The sequence below is a fragment of the Coregonus clupeaformis genome, chromosome 7, assembly GCF_020615455.1.
Source record: "Coregonus clupeaformis isolate EN_2021a chromosome 7, ASM2061545v1, whole genome shotgun sequence".
NCBI classification, from domain to species: domain Eukaryota; kingdom Metazoa; phylum Chordata; class Actinopteri; order Salmoniformes; family Salmonidae; genus Coregonus; species Coregonus clupeaformis.
In genome coordinates this window covers 7,528,452-7,543,929 of record NC_059198.1, presented here as the reverse complement: position 1 = coordinate 7,543,929, position 15,478 = coordinate 7,528,452, and the positions used below count along the sequence as shown (strand labels likewise).

At 42.7% G+C, this 15,478-nt stretch overlaps 1 protein-coding gene and 1 non-coding gene across 2 annotated transcripts in view; both read right to left on the bottom strand.

Moving 5' to 3' along the window:
• Positions 1 to 15,478, bottom strand: part of LOC123491305 (tumor necrosis factor receptor superfamily member 16-like) — a 39,250-nt gene that overhangs the window by 10,859 nt on the left and 12,913 nt on the right. The window lies entirely within an intron of this gene.
• On the bottom strand, positions 9,864 to 9,936 carry trnag-ucc. Its single transcript has one exon. It is a non-coding gene; the product is annotated as a tRNA-Gly (tRNA).

Genomic DNA, 15,478 nt, shown 5'->3' with positions numbered 1-15,478 from the left:
CGTTTATAGAATTTTGCGCAGATTCATTGAAAATGAAATACATAAATAAATAATTTACATAAGTATTCACACCCCTGAGTCAATACTTTGTAGAAGCACCTTTGGCAGCAATTAAAGCTGTGAGTCTTTCTGGGTAAGTCTCTAAGAGCTTTCCACACCTGGTTTCTGCAACATTTGCCCATTATTATTTTCAGAAATCTTCCAAGCTCTGTCAAATTGGTTGTTGATCATTGCTAGACAACCATTTTCAGTAGATTTAAGTCAGAACTGTAACTAGGCCACTCAGGAACATTCACTGTCTTTTTGGTAAGCAACTCCAGTGTAAATGTGGCCTTGTGTTTTAGTTTATTGTTCTGCTGAAAGGTAATTTCATCTCCTAGTGTCTGGTGGAAAGCAGACTGAACCAGGTTTTCCTCTAGGATTGTGCCTGTGCTTAGCTCCATTCCATTTATTTTTTATCCTGAATTTTTTTTAAATTCTGTACAAGCTTCCTTCTTTTCACTCCGTCAATTAGGTTAGAATTGTGAAGTAACTACAAGTTTACATACACTCAATTAGTATTTGGTCGCATTGCCTTTAAATTGTTTAACTTGGGTCAAACATTTCGGGTAGCCTTCCACAAGCTTCCCACAATAAGTTGGGTGAATTTTGGCCCATTCCTCCCGACAGAGCTGGTGTAACTGAGTCATTTTTGTAGGCCTCCTTACTCGCACATGCTTTTTCAGTTCTGCCCACACATTTTCTATAGGATTGAGGTCAGGGCTTTGTGATGGCCACTCCAATACCTTGAATTTGTTGTCCTTAAGCCATTTTGCCACAACTTTGGAAGTATGCTTGGGGTCATTGTCCATTTGGAAGACCCATTTGCGACCAAGCTTTAACTTCCTGACTGATGTCTTGAGATGTTGCTTCAATATATCCACATAATTTTCCTTCCTCATGATGCCATCTATTTTGTGAAGTGCACCAGTCCCTCCTGCAGCAAAGCACCCCCACAGCATGATGGTGCCACCCCCATGCTTCACGGTTGGGATGGTGTTCTTCGGCTTGCAAGCCCCCCCCTTTTCCTCCAAACATAACGATGGTCATTATGGCAAACAGTTCTATTTTTGTTTCATCAGACCAGAGGACATTTCTCCAAAAAGTACGATCTTTGTCCCCAAACCGTAGTCTGGCTTTTTTATGGCGGTTTTCTAGCAGTGGCTTCTTGCTTGCTGAGCGGCCTTTCAGGTTATGTCGATATAGGACTTGTTTTGCTGTGGATATAGATACGTTTGTACCTGTTTCCTCCAGCATCTTCACAAGGTCCTTTGCTGTTGTTCTGGGATTGATTTGCACTTTTCGCACCAACATACGTTCATCTCTAGGAGACAGAACACGCGTTCTGAGCAGTATGATGGCTGCGTGGTCCCATGGTGTTTATACTTGCGTACTATTGTTTGAACAGATGAACGTGGTACCTTCAGGCATTTGGAAATTGCTCCCAAGGATGAACCAGACTTGTGGAGGTCTACAATTTTTTTCTGAGGTCTTGGCTGGTTTTCTTTGAATTTCCCATGATTTCAAGCAAAGAGGCACTGAGTTTGAAGGTAGGCCTTGAAATACATCCACAGGTACACCTCCAATTGACTCAAATGATGTCAATTAGCCTATCAGAAGCTTCTAAAGCCAATACATCATTTTCTGGAATTTTCCAAGCTGTTTAAAGGAACAGTCAACTTAGTGTATGTAAACTTCTGACCCACTGGAATTGTGATACAGTGAATTATAAGTGAAATAATCTGTCTGTGAACAATTGTTGGAAAAATTACTTGTGTCATGCACAAAGTAGATGTCCTAACCGACTTGCCAAAACTATAGTTTGTTAACAAGACATTTGTGGAGTGGTTGAAAAACAAGTTTTAATGACTCCAACCTAAGTGTATGTAAACTTCCGACTTCAACTGTAATTGTATGTGTAGGGTACAGAGATGAGATAGTCATTCATGTTAAACACTATTATTGCACACAGAGTGAGTCCATGCCACTTATTACAGTGAGGGAAAAAAGTATTTGATCCCCTGCTGATTTTGTACATTTGCCCACTGACAAAGAAATGATCAGTCTATAATTTTAATGGTAGGTTTATTTGAACAGTGAGAGACAGAATAACAACAAAAATTGATTTGCATTTTAATGAGGGAAATAAGTATTTGACCCCCTCTCAATCAGAAAGATTTCTGGCTCCCAGGTGTCTTTTATACAGGTAACGAGCTGGGATTAGGAGCACACTCTTAAAGGGAGCTCCTAATCTCAGCTCATTACCTGTATAAAAGACACCTGTCCACAGAAGCAATCAATCAATCAGATTCCAAACTCTCCACCATGGCCAAGACAAAGAGCTCTCCAAGGATGTCAGGGACAAGATTGTAGACCTACACAAGGCTGGAATGGGCTACAAGACCATCGCCAAGCAGCTTGGTGAGAAGGTGACAACAGTTGGTGCGATTATTCGCAAATGGAAGAAACACAAAAGAACTGTCAATCTCCCTCGGCCTGGGGCTCCATGCAAGATCTCACCTCGTGGAGTTGCAATGATCATGAGAACGGAATCAGCCCAGAACTACACGGGAGGATCTTGTCAATGATCTCAAGGCAGCTGGGACCATAGTCACCAAGAAAACAATTGGTAACACATTACGCCGTGAAGGACTGAAATCCTGCAGCACCCGCAAGGTCCCACTGCTCAAGAAAGCACATATACAGGCCCGTCTGAAGTTTGCTAATGAACATCTGAATGATTCAGAGGAGAACTGTGTGAAAGTGTTGTGGTCAGATGAGACCAAAATCGAGCTCTTTGGCATCAACTCAACTCGCCATGTTTGGAGGAGGAGGAATGCTGCCTATGACCCCAAGAACACCATCCCCACCGTCAAACATGGAGGTGGAAACATTATGCTTTGGGGGTGTTTTTCTGCTAAGGGGACAGGACAACTTCACCGCATCAAAGGGACGATGGACGGGGCCATGTACCGTCAAATATTTGGTGAGAACATCCTTCCCTCAGCCAGGGCATTGAAAATGGGTCGTGGATGGGTATTGCAGCATGACAATGACCCAAAACACACGGCCAAGGCAACAAAGGAGTGGCTCAAGAAGAAGCACATTAAGGTCCTGGAGTGGCCTAGCCAGTCTCCAGACCTTAATCCCGTAGAAAATCTGTGGAGGGAGCTGAAGGTTTGAGTTGCCAAACGTCAGCCTCGAAACCTTAATGACTTGGAGAAGATCTGCAAAGAGGAGTGGGACAAAATCCCTCCTGAGATGTGTGCAAACCTGGTGGCCAACTACAAGAAACGTCTGACCTCTGTCATTGCCAACAAGGGTTTTGCCACCAAGTACTAAGTCATGTTTTGCAGAGGGGTCAAATACTTATTTCCCTCATTAAAATGCAAATCAATTCATAACATTTGGCGTTTTTTCTGGATTTTTTTGTTGTTATTCTGTCTCTCAGTGTTCAAATAAACCTACCATTAAAATTATAGACAGATCATGTCTTTGTCAAACATACAAAATCAGCAGGAGATCAAATACCTTTTTCCCTCACTGTATGTGACTTGTTAAGCATATTTTTACTCCTGAACTTATTTAGGCTTGCCATAACAAAGGGGTTGAATACTTATTGACTCAAGATATTTCAGCTTTATATTTTTTATTAATTTGTTTTTAAAAGAATCTAGAAACATAATTCCACTTTGACATTATGTGTAGGCCAGTGACAAAACATCTCAATTTAATCAATTTTAAATTCAGGCTGTAACACAACAAAATGTAGAAAAAGTCAAGGGGTGTGAATACTTTCTGAAGGCAATGTATTCCCTGCCCGGCTCCTTACAGCCAAGTTGGGGTGGAGGACTGTTATCAGACACACCACGCACAATGACCTCTTTATCTATCAGAGAACACTCTCCCACTGTCTCATTATGGCATATCTCTATTTGCCTCTGCCTCTTGTAAACACCACACACACACACACACACACACACACACACACACACACTTCTCTCTCCCCGGATGAAATTATTCAAGTTGGTGTTCTGCTTTCCATAGAGAGTGAGAGTTAATAGGGAGAGTGGGGCGATAGAGAGAGAGTCAGAAAGGGAGAGTATTAGGAGAGTGTATGGGAACGAGGGAGAGAGTGGGGGAGAGTGGGGGAGAGGATGGAGGAGTAGATGAACAGAAGCGCTGCTGTAAAGTGCTCTGATTAGCAGGAGTAATTACACTGCAGCAGTGAAGGCACTGAATGACCCCGTCCTCCCCTCATCCCTTTCCCCCTTCTTTTCCCTTGGCCTAACCACTCAAGGCTGCTTGGGGAGAAAGGGAGGAAGGAGAGAGGGGAGGAGAAGAGAGGCTGAGAGAAAGAGTGGGGAAGAGATAAGGAGAGAGAGAACAATGTCTCCCTCTTTATCTAAGAAGGGTCTGTAGGTGATAAACTGAGTCATGAAAAGCTGAGCTTTAGTGTTTAAGGAATTGTGCAATAACCCTGTCACACACACAGTCTGCACACTCACCGACACACACAACTGCATGGTGGGGGAGAGAGACAGAGAGATGTGAACTGAGAGAGGAACAGAGGAACGGAGAGCGAAAGAGAATGTGTCTGTCTAAGTCTGTATGTGTCCTGCTGCAGTGTTCGGTGCCCATAGAGGTCACCCAGTGAAACCTGAGTGTGAGCAGGAGAAACCCCAGTAGTCTTATCGACCCTCCACACAGAACAGCACATCTGCTGCAGCTCTCTCTCTCTCTCTCTCTCTCTCTCTCTCTCTCTCTCTCTCTCTCTCTCTCTCTCTCTCTCTCTCTCTCTCTCTCTCTCTCTCTCTCTCTCTCTCTCTCTCTCTCTCTCTCTCTCTCTCTCTCTCTCTCTCTCTCTCTCTCTCTCTCTCTCTCTCTCTCTCTCTCTCTCTCTCTCTCTCTCTCTCTAATCCTTCTCTCATTGTGAGTGATTGCCACTTGAGGAACAGCTGGATATGAAGGGAGAATGTGAAAATGCCTGCTGCAGCTACTTAAACACGTGCACACACACACACTGTGTCAGCAAGATTGAAATCTAGTATCACACACATTGACTGAGTTAGGCCTAGATTCAATCAGATCAAGCGTTAACCGCTGAGGTCTGGATAATTTTTTATTGCAAAAACGGTTTGAATGGTCCACTGGCTCCCAGCGGGAAGATTTTGATTGGATGTTATATTTCATGAACCCTCCCCCACACGCCTGTAGATGAGTGCTGTGTGTTATGTATGTCACTGTTTTTCCCTCCAGTAGTTGTGGCCTATGCTAGTTTCAAGTTCTAGTTTCCAAGTTATCAAAGGTGGCCGACAGTCTGCGATTTATATTCATTGAAATTGAAAGTGGATTATGCTGGTAAAGTCAAATGTCACAACACATTCTAAACCGCTCTGGTGACATACTTTTTTCCACATGGCTGCTGGCTGCACTTTGTTACCACTGCAAATATTGTGAAGATTGCCCATTATATTTGTTTTTGACCCAAAAAACTGAGGCAGTGGGAGAACCTAGTAAGTAAATACAAAAGAAAGTAAACACATTTTTTAAATGTTAAAAACAATGTATTATTCGCTAGCTAGCTGGCTACAGTAGGCCACTTTGTAGGGTAAAGCCGGGTGTGCACTATACAGTGAGGGAAAAAAGTATTTGATCCCCTGCTGATTTTGTACGTTTGCCCACTGACAAAGAAATGATCAGTCTATAATTGTAATGGTAGGTTTATTTGAACAGTGAGAGACAGAATAACAACAACAAAATAAATACAATCCTTAAGTCCCAAAAACCTTTCTGCCGCAGCCACAATAATTTCCAGTTTCTTTGACTTCTTTGAGACTTGTGCTGTACAGTTTATAACTGTGACAATGAACGCAACAAAATCCACCTTTTTAACACACAGAGTATCTTTTGTCTTGCAGCAAAGATTTACTACAGGCTGTGGTGTATCCACTATCATATCTTCACTAGCATCACTTGTTTTATCAGTTCTTTTAATCACCTCCAGATAGGAGATTCGATTGACCGCTCTAACTTTTGCCACCTCAATCTCCTTCACCCTTACAGGGCACTCCAGGAACTCAGGATCATGATCCCCACCACAATTGCAACACCGTTGTCCTTCTACACACCATTCTTCAGTATACTCTGTTCATCTGCACACACTTGAAACATGGCCAAATCCTTTACAATACTTACACTGCAGTAGTTTCTTACATAACCAAGCTTCACATACGTAGGTATTTGCTCTTTATCAAAAAACAACAGGACCGACAGACTTTCTTATTTTTCTCCATTCACCCAGCGGCTCAGACGCCAGGCACCAACCACACTAGGAATTCTCTTCAGGTATTCAACCTGAACATCCGTCGTCACCCCTGAGATTACTCCTTTGACGGGTGCTCTACTCCGAAGTTCAAAACACAAAACTTCTGTTGTCCGGATTCTTTTGAGGCCTACTGCAATCTTCCTCTGTTCTTCAGAAATACAATTAATCAAAATAAGACCACTCCTGGTCACTCTGACAGACTCCACTTTTCCAAGCACATACTCCATTTTCAACACCTCAAACAGGTTTCCCACATATGCATCCTTACTCAACAAATGCATCCCAACAAGAAGCGATTCACTATCATTCACACACGTATCCTCCACTCCAATTTTAGACAATTTCCTTTTTGTTTTTGATCCTACTGTTGTCCATTCAGAACATTCGTCTGCGCAGATGACAGATAAACCAAAACATGTATTGACCCAAATCCCTCATTGATATTGGTAGGAGTGGGTTAATGTTGTTTATAGAGCTACACAAGCTGCAGTTTGCTATTTAGAGTTGATGCACTAGACTTTCCATTGCACATTGTCTTGCGAACACAATGATGCAATTAGATTTAATGTAGCTACAACAAGCTGTGGCTCAAAGCAGCCTCAAATGTTTTCAGTCAGACATTCACGCTTGCCATACAAAGTTGAAATGTCTAGCCAACATTTTGAATTGAATAACATTGCTTGTGCACTTCAGAGCTGTAACGATTTGACGCTTTGGTTAAAGGCAAGTATAAATGCATACTAGTAGTAGTCATCGCTTCTGCTGGAGAGTCTACACATTCTGGGTGATGCAAAACAACTTCGTCATCTCACTGGCTTCTTTTCTGGCGAGCTGTCATTGGCTATTGCTGATCACCATTCTCACAACTTGTCGTTGCTCATCTCACACTACAAGAGCATTGCAGATTTTGTGCAGATAAAATAAAACATGTTTGAAAATATCGGGATGTCTGGGACTGCTCAAAGACGAGATCGGTAGCCCTCAGATTGCACCTCTGAACCGCTCACATTAAACGATCGTCGGTGACGGCCGCACACCCCGAGTAGGCAACGACATGGGGATTTTGTCTCCAATCTCAAAAACTTGTCTGGGACAGCTAAATCGGGGCCAAAATTGTGTAGTGTACACCCGGCTTAACTCAACTGAGCTGCTAGTTAGCTAGCTAACTTTCCACACTGTTAAGCTAAGTGAATTACATGTAATCAGCTAGCTAACTTCCTATTAACTAGCTATCTTGATGTAATCATTGTTAATTAAAAACACAGTCTCCAAATGCATTTGTAGATAATAGCCATGGAAGAGGGTGAAATTGCAGCACCAGCTGTCAGTAAAGGGAGAGTGTAGGCTACTGGATAGGACAGGTCATTTTGTTGGAGGACATTATGAAAATATTCTCCAGTTCCAGTCCCTAGAGGGGAAAACTTTGAGGACAGAGAGATAATAGCAACATAATATTCAGTGCTGTCTAATTTATGTATAATGAAGCCTGTTTCTTTGTGATGTTTTCTGTCTTCAGATATGGAACGCTGTGAAAGCCTGTTTTCAGATGAAGAGGGAGGTCCCAATGAATGTCCGAAGAGACTAAGGGTATATTCTATATGCCATGGGTTTTATGTGTAGGCCTACCTACTGTATGTTAGCAAATGTTGTATACAAAAATACATTTAAACATCACACACAATGTATAAAGCTATTACAATTGGAGCAGGCCAACCCTGCTGGAGATCTGCTGGGTGTGCAGTGTTCTGTTTCAGCCCAGCAATAACACACCTGATTTAACTTATCAAATCTAACGAGTTGATAATCAAGTGTGCTATTGCTTGAACAGAAGTCTGCTCACCCAGTAGATCAGGGATCAGTGGAGAAAGGTTGGCCACCGCTGACATCGAATTTGTTTTTGTTCACCTGAAATGATGCTTTAGTAATAATAGCATACATGTTACTACTCAATCATTTATTGTTGTTTAGACTTATTTGTACATTTTGAAGGGGTGAAGTGTTGATTCTTTGAAGTGAAGTGTTTAAACTTTTATTATATTATTCAAAATGAACTGGTGTCAATGTTGATTAATCACATATCACAATCCTGCAATAAAGAAGGGAAGGGGTTCTGTTTGTAATGTGTCTATGTTTCTGTGTTGTATTCTCAAACAAACATTTCCTTTTTGTCTAATTATAAGATCTCCAATCTGTCTTATTTGATTGTCACTCTCTCTCAGTATATCAGCTATGTGAATCCATTTGGCAGCTTATCATATGGCATGCAGCGCCAATGCAGCCATAGGCCTATATTATGATGGCATTACTGGCCTTATGGGCATCTGTCATCTGAAGCAGTGAATAGCTAAACTCACACATTGTTTACATGTTGAGCTATATTTTCTCAATTTAAAATGATACATGTAGACAATGAGGCAAACCATATACCAGATGTTGTACAAGCCTTTTAAGTGCTGACATATAACATTGTTTAGTGCAAATCCAACCCTTGTAATTTAGGACATGACAATTATGCTATAGGAGATGAGCATTACAGGTAATATTTCATGAGGAACATTTTATTTTATTTAATAAATTTTAGCAATGTTGCTTGCAAAATGATTGCTCTTGTTCCAATAGATAGTACATGGTTGCTCTATGTATCACTGACCCTGGAGAAGCTAGCGACTGGGCTAACACAGCTAACCTTTTAGGTCAATAATGTGCCATTTTTATTTACATTTTGTTGGCCTAATAATCGTGAGAGAAATGTAACTAGCTAATAGCTTGCATTGTAGACCCTTTTTCCCCTCTTGATCTAGAAATAACAGAGAAATCCAGTGAAAACCAGCGTCTGCAAACTTTCTCAAATGTTTTGTCACCAGTGCTTGTTTTGTTGATTTTTTTTGTCCTCACGCACTGTTGCTCCTACGGCACTAATCTGGTGAGCACCTTTGGAGCTCAGCCCAAGCAAGGCATTTGATTGGTTTGACGTGTTGTGAGGCATCACTGATTTACACCGGTTCCTACCCTTCTTTAGCTGACTTCTGCCATGGAACACCCCCAGGCTTCCCATTTTAGGGAAGCTTGGTTCGCGACGAGGCTAACCAGCAATAGCCGACACCCGCATAGCTGATGGAGCTGTCAAATCGGTGAGCTGCTGCTCTTGTAATCATTGTCACGAAGCCACACCCATCCCACTAGCGTCAGAAGTTCAGAACAAGAAAGTGTAGGCTATAAAGAAATAATGAAGCTCAAATTGAAATCATAAAAAAAAAAAATGAGGATTTCTAATCAAGGTGTAGATTACATCTCACATTCCAGTGTTCGTACTTGTAAACGAAGCTGCATGGGATTTATCTTAAGGCGACTCCGTGCAGCCAATGGCAATGTCCGCTTTAGGTATAATGCCGGGAGCTGCTTGTGAATTTGACAACTCTAACATTTTAGTCATTTTAGCAGACGCTCTTATCCAGAGCGACTTACAGTTAGTGAGTGCATACATTTTTTTCATACTGGCCCCTCGTGGGAATCGAACCCACAACCCTGGCATTGGAAGCGCCATGCTCTACCAACTGAGCTACAGTTGCAGTTCCATCGCAGTTCCATCTCTGACACCGCCAATTCAAAGTGCCAGCCGCGGCCTGGAGATGACAGAAGATCAAAAGAAGAGTGATTTATGACCCCCATCTGTCTGATAAGCATTCAAACCCATTGACAGGCTGACGTGTGGACTACAGCACATTTGTCATCATAGGCCACCGGGGTGGCTTGGGAACAGAACAGTCATGGCAATGGTTCGATGGCGTCCACATGTTTCCGTGTGGCCTTATGGGTGTATGACTGTGGCTTCTTTCACATGCCAGATTCCCCCTGACACACCACACAGGGCAAGGTCATCCAGATCCACCCCATACTGCCACTACTGTCCCTAGCACTGTCCGTGGCCAGCGGAACACAACACAGGGTCACAGAGAGGAAGACAGAGCCCTGAGGTCAGAGGTGAGAGGAGCTCTGGTGGTGTGCTGTCTTTAACTACACTGCTGGTGGTCCTCTATACGGGACAGCACAAGGCTGTATTGTACCCTACTGTACATCACTCATAATAGAAGGCCTGATATAGATGTTCACTCACTGTATGAGGCACACATGGTGCGGTTTGATTAGATTTTTGCAGTCCATATGACTCTCTGACTCCATGCAACTTAAGTAACTTATGAGTGATGTCTAATATAGCCAATTCTCATATTTACTACTTTTTTTTCAGAGAGAGAGAGAGAGAGAGAGAGAGAGAGAGAGAGAGAGAGAGAGAGAGAGAGAGAGAGAGAGAGAGAGAGAGATGGACTGGACTGGTTTATGTGGTTATGAATTGGGAAGGTGTTGGGACATGATCGTGTAAGAAACTGTGTCCTCTATTCTCTTCTCTTCCTCACTACCTTCTCTTCTCTCTCTCTCTCTCTCTCTCTCTCTCTCTCTCTCTCTCTCTCTCTCTCTCTCTCTCTCTCTCTCTCTCTCTCTCTCTCTCTCTCTCTCTCTCTCTCTCTCTCTCTCTCTCTCTCTCTCTCTCTCTCTCTCTCTCTCTCTCTCTCTCTCTCTCTCTCTCTCTCTCTCTCTCTCTCTCTCTCTCTCTCTCTCTCTCTCTCTCTCTCTCTCTCTCTCTCTCTCTCTCTTCTTCTCTCAATCTAATCTCCCGCTCTCTGAACAGAGATGTCTCTGGCTGATCAGAAGCAGGTGTTTCTGGCTTTTTGAGAACCCAGAAACAGCTGCCAGTGAGGAGGAGGATGTGTCTGCCTCCTAAATAGCACTTTACTCCCTATGTAGTGCACTACCGCTACGGGCTCTGGTCAAAAGTAGTTCACTATATAGGGGATAGGGTGCCATTTGGGAAAGCCTATGTGTGGGTGAGAGAGTGAGTGTGGCCTGTTATGGACTCATCCCTTGTTTCCTCCTCTCCTGCTCTTTCTGGGTTTATCTTTCCTCAGTCTGTTTCACAGACTAACTGAGAACTGCCAGCCACGGCCTAGAGATGACAAAACATTAAAAGAAGAGTGATTTATGACCCCCATCTGCCTGACAAGCATGTCTAGCACAGTGCTGCAGGTGTCCACAGATATCCCACTTCCATTTGCAACGTGGCATTTCCGGCCCAGGCAGCATCCAAGCCCAGCACACAAACCTCATGCAAGTCCCCCATCCCAAAAGTAACTAATCCTAGTAAGTGTCCAAGTTCCAAATTCCAAACCTAATATCCAAAACCATTACGGAAATCTTGTTTCCAAAACCCCAAATTAATGTCCAAACCAATATCAGGCCTTGTTTTTATCGCCTTTACGGAACCTTGGACATTCTAGTCCTACTGTACCAAAGGTCATCTGGAGGTGGCTGATTTCATGCCACCTCCACCCTTGCTGGATTGACAGCTTCCTGGGTATGTGCTCCAGTGCTGCAGCCTGCCCTGTAAGGCTGAACGATTTTGGAAAATAATCTAATTGCGATTTTTTGCCCCCAATATTGCGATTGCGATTTAATATGCGATTTAATTTATTTATCCTTTTTCCCCTACAAAACATAATGAATGATTTAAATATGACCAACACAATAGTATATACATTTAGTGTGAAATGTTCTTTCCCATAGGCTGGGTCTATTTGTTAGAATTAAATTCAAACATGTATGACTTGAAATAAATGACATTTTTATTGAACTGCTCATTACAGAAACATCTGTGGCTTTGCCACTGTGCATTTAAATAATTTAAACAAAGGCATGAACTTTGTAAACACTGTGTGCAAAAGGTACAGTCTTAAGAAAAAAATAATTTTAAATTGTATGTATCTTACTGCTCCCAAGTCAGTAACATTTCACACAACTGAAACAAGGAATTTGCTTTGAAAATATTTTGTAAAATCAAAGTAAATAAAGTTATAAATAAAAAATGAGAAATGCACTTTTAATTTAGACAAACTATTTTTTATAAACGATTTGAATATTATAATATAAAATAGATGAGCCTCACTTATCTCAAGTACACAACAATAACACACCACACAGACTAAAGTTCACTACGAGTATGGCACTGCCAGCCATACTTATCCAACAGTTCTGTTCTCAGTGGCTCACAGGTTTTTTTGCTAAGAAAACCAGAATATTGACTTTTTCTGGCTTCAAGGATGAGCGAGTGCAAGTCACAATATTCCCTCCTGTGCTAAAAAGACGCTCTGAGGGAGCGCTTTGTAGCAGGTACACAAAGATACTTGCGTGCCATGGTGCACAACTGTGGGTAGCTGATCTTGTGCACCCTCCACCAAGCCAATGGATCATCTTCTCCATCAATGGTAGGAGTCATCAGGTAATTGTTTATCTCTGCCTCTGCGACATCTTCAAGATTTACAGGCAAAGAAGGAGAGGCTGAACTGGTCTTGAAAAAAACTGCCAAGAGACCTCTTCGTCTTTTCCCCAAGGACTGTGCACTTTGAGGCATCTGAACAGTTTCAGTACGAGACCTCTTCTCCTATTAGATGAAAACAACAGCCATTAGTTTTCCAGTTAGATTTTACAGAAAATTTTTGTTTTTGTGAAATACATAATTATTTACCCAATGATATGTACGTTGTGCCAAGTCTACTATCTCTGTCTTCAGACGAGTCTTGATAGCAGGGATGTTGTCTGTACTGATGTACTGTATTTTGAACCTAGGGTCCAGGAAACAGGCAACATCCAAAAGCTCCTGGATGTTTGGGTCTCCATATTTGTTATTGAGGTATGCTAGGACTTTGGTTTTTATTGATTTAGTCAGGTCAGTGTCCTCAGCATCTTCAGCCAGGACTGATGTGGCAAAAAGGTGGAGAACTGGCTTGAGGTAGGAGATGCTTACATACTCCTCTCCAGAAAGAGCATCAGTAAACTCCAGTAGAGGATGCAGTGCCTTGTGAATCGACTCCAACACGTCAATATCCTGCCAGGTTGGGATAAGGGAGCGTGCATATCGATCTCCAGACAATACCTGAGAAATGGCTTTGGCCTGTTCAAGCACTCTGGCAATCATCATTTCTTTAGAACCCCATCTTGTTGGGCACTCCGTTATGAGGTTGTGCTCAGGGAGTTTGAGCTCTCTCTGTGCCTCCGTCAGGGCTGCTTTCTTCTTCCAACTGTGGGAAAAGTGCCCCACCAGCTTCCTGCACAGTGCTGTTGCCCTTGACACTCTGTCATCTTTGAGTGCATTTTCTAAAAGAAATAAAAAGTAGTGTATTACACACAATTTGAGTTTTGATACAAGGCTCTCACTATTACACACTCAAATTAGCTGTAATTCTGAAATACACACATCCACAACACATCCTCTCTCTCTCTCTCCAATTCAAAGGGTCTTTATTTGCATGTCAATTCTCTCTCTCTCTCTCTCTCTCTCTCTCATAAACACTAAAAAACATGTAAAAAACAAAAACAAGAAAAGAAAAAAAATGCAGGTGGGCATTCCACCACAGACAGACATATGATATAAGCAAGTAAAATGAATTTACATATTAGAAAAGGAGTGGAAGTATGAATTTATTTAATCCCATCCGATTTATATAATATCATTTATATATATTTGTATATTCAGCTTTACTAATCGACGCATCTCTCTCTCTCGCACTCGCGCACACACACACACACACACACACACACACACACACACACACACACACACACACACACACACACACACACACACACACACACACACACACACGATAACTTACCAATGGCAAGATGTAATCTGTGGCCAAAACATTGGAGCCTCGTCCATTCATTAAGCCGCGCAGCAAGCACCATATTCGACGCGTTGTCCGTCGTGATGCAGACGATGATTCTCCTCGTGGAGATCCCAGCTGACAAGCCCTTCTCTCAGGCCGGCTGCAATATTTTCCCCTGTGTGATCGTCTGGGAAGTAGGTAGTTTGTAGGCAGCGAGCTCGGAGGTTGAAATCTTCATCAATAAAATGGACTGTAAGACTCTGGTACGGCTCCAGCTGTGCGGCTTGACCACATATCAGTAGTGCTAGCAAAAAACTCCACCGTTTTAAGTTCCGCGGCGACTTTCTCTTTGCACTTTTTGTACAGCTCCGGTATGGCAGTCTGACTGAAGTATGTGCGGGAGGGTATACTGTAACGTTTATCAAGCGTATGTATTAATGCCATGAACCCAGGCTTGGTCACCGTGCTGAGAGGCATCATATCTTTGGCTATGAACTCGGTTATTGTCCGAGTGATTTCTCCGTGCCGTTTTGAATTACGTTCATACGGAGTGACACTTTCGAACATTTCTGTCAGTGATCCCTGTCTTGAGGTATTTGGCTTGTCTCGCGCACTGATGCTCGGCATTTTGGTCATACAACTGTCATGCATTGATTTGTGGTATTTTTTAAGTGCTGAAACAGGTTTGTAGTGTTACCCCGTGAAGTAGCAATCGGAGCACGGCATGCTCTGCACAACACCTGATGCTGCTCAGCATCTTCTTTTTAAAACCAAAATAGTTCCACACCACCGACGTGCTGTTCCTCTTCGATATTAAAGTATCAGCTGTGTCAGTTTCTGACTGTTCCGTCGAGCAAGAGGCCATTGCGCTGGACAGCATGAAAAGTCGCGTCACGTGACCACCTCAACGCAGACGCTTGCATTAGAAAATCGCGTTCAGTCAAATCGCGATATTATCGCGAATGCAATTAATCGTTCAGCCCTACTGCCCTGTAGTGCGTATGTGTCCATCGTGCCTGCAGAGTGAATACCTGCCCTCTGGTTAGAGCGTGTGGAGATTATGCAGTGTCTTTGTGTTGACACTCCACTACTTCTTGACCTCTGTGACCCCTGTTCTGTTTTTTCTGCCGTCTGACAATTTGGCCTGCATGGCCCTCTGACCCTGACTGTTAGAACAGACACACGTGGAAGTCACGCCTGTTGACCTGCTAAATTCACATGGAAAAGAAAACATTGTCATAGAGACATACAGACCTTTACTATACGGCCCTGATAGGACAGGAGGGCAAAGGTTACCATAAGTTCCCAGACGTTACTGCTACTGGCTAGCGTGTGTGTGTGTGTGTGTGTGTGTGTGTGTGTGTGTGTGTGGCCACGAGTGTGTGTTCTTTTCTGA